This window comes from Physeter macrocephalus, chromosome 14, assembly GCF_002837175.3.
Source record: "Physeter macrocephalus isolate SW-GA chromosome 14, ASM283717v5, whole genome shotgun sequence".
NCBI classification, from domain to species: domain Eukaryota; kingdom Metazoa; phylum Chordata; class Mammalia; order Artiodactyla; family Physeteridae; genus Physeter; species Physeter macrocephalus.
In genome coordinates, this window is record NC_041227.1 from 74,207,983 (window position 1) to 74,213,228 (window position 5,246).

General features: G+C 44.7%; 1 long non-coding RNA gene across 1 annotated transcript in view; it reads left to right on the forward strand.

The window, feature by feature from the left end:
• The first annotated feature begins 2,940 nt into the window (after nucleotides 1–2,940).
• The window catches only part of LOC102991921 (uncharacterized), a 22,202-nt gene continuing 19,896 nt past the window's right edge, over nucleotides 2,941–5,246 (forward strand). Inside the window, exon 1 of the long non-coding RNA XR_008619189.1 lies at nucleotides 2,941–3,588. This is a non-coding gene — a long non-coding RNA (uncharacterized lncRNA). The remainder of the gene's footprint in view (nucleotides 3,589–5,246) is intronic.

Below are 5,246 nucleotides of genomic sequence, written 5' to 3' on the forward strand. Positions count from 1 at the left end.
GATGGTATCGTTCTGATTGCCAGTAAAACAAAGGTCACCTGAGACCAGAATACAGTTTTGATTTTGAACTTTATGGCTGAATGAAGCTATAAGGAGTCCAAGAAAAAGGCATAGTTCTCTGCCCTCTGTTAAATACCTGGGTTTTGAGCTCTCCTAAGGACAGAGAGAATTGCTCCCTGACAGAAGGGAAGCTCTAGCCGGGCTTGCAGTTCCCGCTGTCGGGAGACAATTGTGGGGAGTCCGGGGAATAGCTGGGTCCTGCTGCATTCGGACCCCTACTCTGGATTCATGGCAAAACCACTTTAGGAAGCTCTTAGAGGAGGAGGAGACGAACCTCTAGACTGAAATCTTGGAAGAGGAAACAGAAGACCAGCTTCATTCTCCCTAGACTGGACCTTGTGTGGAACGTGATGGGAAATGGAAACCATACTGCAGAGGAGAACTGTCAACCGAGATCCTCCAAGCCTTGGCTGGTTCCAGACCCCCTACACTGACTTCTCCCGGTGGGCAAGTGAACCCCTAACAGATCTTAAGCGGCTTTTCAGAAAGAAGCCACAAGAAAGAAATTAAGGCTTGCAAGGACAATTCAATGATTAGGACTTCTCATACTTGGGCAAAAGCAGGTACTCTCTCTAGCTGTTGGATATTTCATCCAAAACCTTTTTCGTATTTGATCGTGCTGACCCCTTGATCCTGCCTGTCATTAATTTTTTTTTAAAATTATTTGTTTTAGCCGCACCACGAGGCATGTGGGATCTTAGTTTCCCGACCAGGGATTGAAACTGAGCCCCCTGCATGGGAAGCATGAAGTCTTAACCACTGGACCACCAGGGAAGTACCTGTCATTAGTTTTTTGACTTTCCCTAACTTCACTGTAACATATCAGATTAGGCTAATCAACAGAATTTCCTGTCCTGTTTTTCCTTGTCTAAGATGAAATTTGGTCCTTGTGACCTCAGACTTAAAAAAAAAAAAAAAAAAAAAAGCAGGCTTGTACATCGCAGGCTCTATTGCTCCGACCTCAAAGAGAACAGCCGGCAGCCATTCTGGAAGAGGTACTGCAGAAGGTGAGTCCGGAGGTATGGGCAGATGGGAGGCCGGGAAAAGCAAAGACAGCTACACCTGTACAGGTGAGGCTCTGCCCTGGGGCAAAAATTCCAAACTTAATGCAGTACTCAGTAAAGGAGCAGGCAAAGCATGGAATTCATCCCCTGCTAACAGCCTTCCTCGAATATGATTTAATGCGTCCCTGCGGGTCACCTTATACTCCAGTTTTACCAGTCTAGAACCAGGTAGAGGTGAATATTGGTCTGTGCATTACTTAAAAACAATCGATCGAATTGTGGAAGATACTCATCCAGTAGTCCCTAGCCATACACTCTCCTCACTACTGCTCACCAGAGATTTTTGTTGGTTTACTGTACTGGATTTGAAGGATGTTTGGGGGTTTGTTTGTTTTGCATACCCTTGAGATTTGAACCCCAGGAATTGTTTGCTTTTAATGGGAAGATCTAGATACAAGAGTTAAACAACACTGTTGCTGGACAGGAAGTCCTCAGGGACTTAAAAATTCCCCCATGATGTTTGTAGAAATCCTGGCAAAATATTGGAAGGCCCTTCACCTAAACGAGGGAGCCCTGTTCCGGTATGTGGATGGTATCGTTCTGATTGCCAGTAAAACAAAGGTCACCTGAGACCAGAATACAGTTTTGATTTTGAACTTTATGGCTGAATGAAGCTATAAGGAGTCCAAGAAAAAGGCATAGTTCTCTGCCCTCTGTTAAATACCTGGGTTTTGAGCTCTCCTAAGGACAGAGAGAATTGCTCCCTGACAGAAGGGAAGCTCTAGCCGGGCTTGCAGTTCCCGCTGTCGGGAGACAATTGTGGGGAGTCCGGGGAATAGCTGGGTCCTGCTGCATTCGGACCCCTACTCTGGATTCATGGCAAAACCACTTTAGGAAGCTCTTAGAGGAGGAGGAGACGAACCTCTAGACTGAAATCTTGGAAGAGGAAACAGAAGACCAGCTTCATTCTCCCTAGACTGGACCTTGTGTGGAACGTGATGGGAAATGGAAACCATACTGCAGAGGAGAACTGTCAACCGAGATCCTCCAAGCCTTGGCTGGTTCCAGACCCCCTACACTGACTTCTCCCGGTGGGCAAGTGAACCCCTAACAGATCTTAAGCGGCTTTTCAGAAAGAAGCAACAAGAAAGAAATTAAGGCTTGCAAGGACAATTCAATGATTAGGACTTCTCATACTTGGGCAAAAGCAGGTACTCTCTCTAGCTGTTGGATATTTCATCCAAAACCTTTTTCTGTATTTGATCGTGCTGACCCCTTGATCCTGCCTGTCATTAATTTTTTTTTAAAATTATTTGTTTTAGCCGCACCACGAGGCATGTGGGATCTTAGTTTCCCGACCAGGGATTGAAACTGAGCCCCCTGCATGGGAAGCATGAAGTCTTAACCACTGGACCACCAGGGAAGTACCTGTCATTAGTTTTTTGACTTTCCCTAACTTCACTGTAACATATCAGATTAGGCTAATCAACAGAATTTCCTGTCCTGTTTTTCCTTGTCTAAGATGAAATTTGGTCCTTGTGACCTCAGACTTAAAAAAAAAAAAAAAAAAAAAAAGACTTCAATCTACCCCTGTCAAGGTTATATTAGGTGAGGATAGAAAACATACTTATTTTTCCCCAGCCTGTGTTCCTTCCATATTTAAGTGTTTCAGCCAAACTGATAATGATTGGGACTCTCCAGGATGTAAAAAGGTAAGACACTGATCCCTGGCTTGACCGTGTCCTAGATAGAAATCCCTAAAAAAAAAAAAACACCTAAATTTTAACAATGTGTGCCTCCCCAGGGTACATCTTTTTTTTTTCTCCGGACGCGCAGGCTCAGCGGCCATGGCTCACGGGCCCAGCCGCTCCGCGGCATGTGGGATCTTCCCGGACCGGGGCGCGAACCCGCGTCCCCTGCATCGGCAGGCGGATTCTCAACCACTGCGCCACCAGGGAAGCCCCCCCAGGGTTTGTCTGCCGTTTCAATTATCAATCTTGGGCCTATGACAGCTGGCACGTAGGTGGTATCTGTTTATTGGGATCAAAGTGCTAACTTGAAACTGGGAACAAGGGAATGTTTTCAAGTGAGCACTAAACAGTTGCATTCCTGAAGCTTTTGTTAGCCCTATGCTTTTTTTTTTTAAATTTGAGTATAGTTGATTCATTGAATACAGTGCTCTGTTAGCCCTATGCCTCTTATCGGCAGGAAATAGCCACATCAGTCATTGCCCCCTCTTCCCTCGAGATTGAGGAATAATAAAAAATGGGGTGGTGGTGGTAAAACTGGGTAATTATCAGTCACATCCATTTCATCTGCCTTCACTAATCAAGGTCATCCATTTTGAGACTTGCATGTCCTCCAAGCAGCATGTAGCCTAAACAATGTTTGTCCCAGGTGTTTTCTAGGAGCTTGGAGTCAGCTGTGTCTAGTTTGAGCTGATCTGGTTAAGACTGGATAGGACCACTGACCCTCCAACTGGGCCTGCCCACGTGTCCACTTGGTGACCTTTTGACATCGAAGGGTAATCCTCAGATCATGCTAAGCACCTCCATTTTTGCACGTGCAGAGGCCTGTGGCTTAGTTACGCCTTGCAGAATGCCAGTTACCGCAGCCTTTTCCAATTACCCATCCTCACTGCCCCCACGCCTCAGATTGCCTTGCTTCTTTATTCCATAAACACCTGGAGTCCCTCGCTTTCCAGGAGGTGAATCTGAGACTTGTTGTGTCTCCTCGCTTGGCTGCCTTGTGAATAAACCCTCTCTTTGCTGCAAACCCTGGCATCTCAGCGTTTTGGCTTGCTGCATGTTGGGCAAAATGATCCTGGTTTGGTAACAGAGTCACAAGGGCATTACTTAGATTCTCCCCCAATCATTTTTTTTTCTTTTTTTTTTTTAAGGGGTGAGTGTCTCTCCCTTCTCACTGACATTTAATTGTTCCCTTTTCCTAAACAAACAATACCCTGAAGAAATGAAACTGAGCAGGACCCTGGGGGGCGGGTATTCCTGGGGACGGACACACCCCCGTCTCCCACCTCTTATGTGTAGAAAAGCTTTAGTCTCCTAGGCCTTCCCTGAGTTCCAAAGAGCAAGTATATTTTTTTGTCTCCAAAATTGTATTTTTTAATTTTTAAAATTATTTTTCAAATTTTATTGAAGTATAGTTGATTTACAATGTTGTGTTAATTACTGCTGTACAGCAAAGTGATTCACTTATGTATATACATTCTTTTTTAATATTCTCTTCCATTATGGTTTATCATAGGATATTGAATATAGTTCCCTGTGCTCTACAGTAGGACCTTGGTGTTTATCCATCCTGTATATAATACAACCTCCCAACCTCCCACTCCATCCCTCCCCCAACCCCCCGCCTAGCCCAACCACCAGTCTGTTTTCTATGTCCGTGATTCTGTTTCATAGATAGGTTTCTTTGTGTCATATTTTAGATTCCAGATATAAGTGGTATCATATTGTATTTGGCTTTCTGACTTACTTCACTTAGTAGGATAATCTCTAGGTCCATCCATGTTGCTGCAAATGGCATTATTGCATTCTTTTTTATGGCTGAATAGTATTCCATCGTATGTATATGTGTGTGTGTGTGTGTGTGTGTATATATACACACACCACATCATCTTTATCCATTCATCTGTTGATGGACATTTAGGTTGTTTCATTGTCTTGCCTATTATGAATAGTGCTGCTAGGAACATAGGGGTGCAAGTATCTTTTGAAATTATAGTTTTGTCTGGATATACGCCCAGGAGTAGGATTGCTGGATCATATGGTAATTCTTTTTTTTTTTTTTTTTAAACAAAGGAAAGCAGTCAAGCAAGACAAAATAATAGTTTAGCCATAAAACAAAGTCAAGAACATTTAGTTCCTTCTCCAGGGATACAGATAATATCCTGAGCCATACCCTTGAGTTGTTTTGCAGAAACTAAACCCCCACCACGTGGATGAAGTTAACTGCACGCTGACCACCAGCACGTAGACCCCAGACCAGTTGGAACCAGAAGGTTGATAACTGTGATTCTTTTTTTTTTTTTCTTTGCGGTACGCGGGCCTCTCACTGCCGTGGTCTCTCCCGGTGCGGAGCACAGGCTCCGGACGCGCAGGCTCAGCGGCCATGGCTCACGGGCCCAGCCGCTCCGCGGCATGTGGGATCTTCCCGGACCGG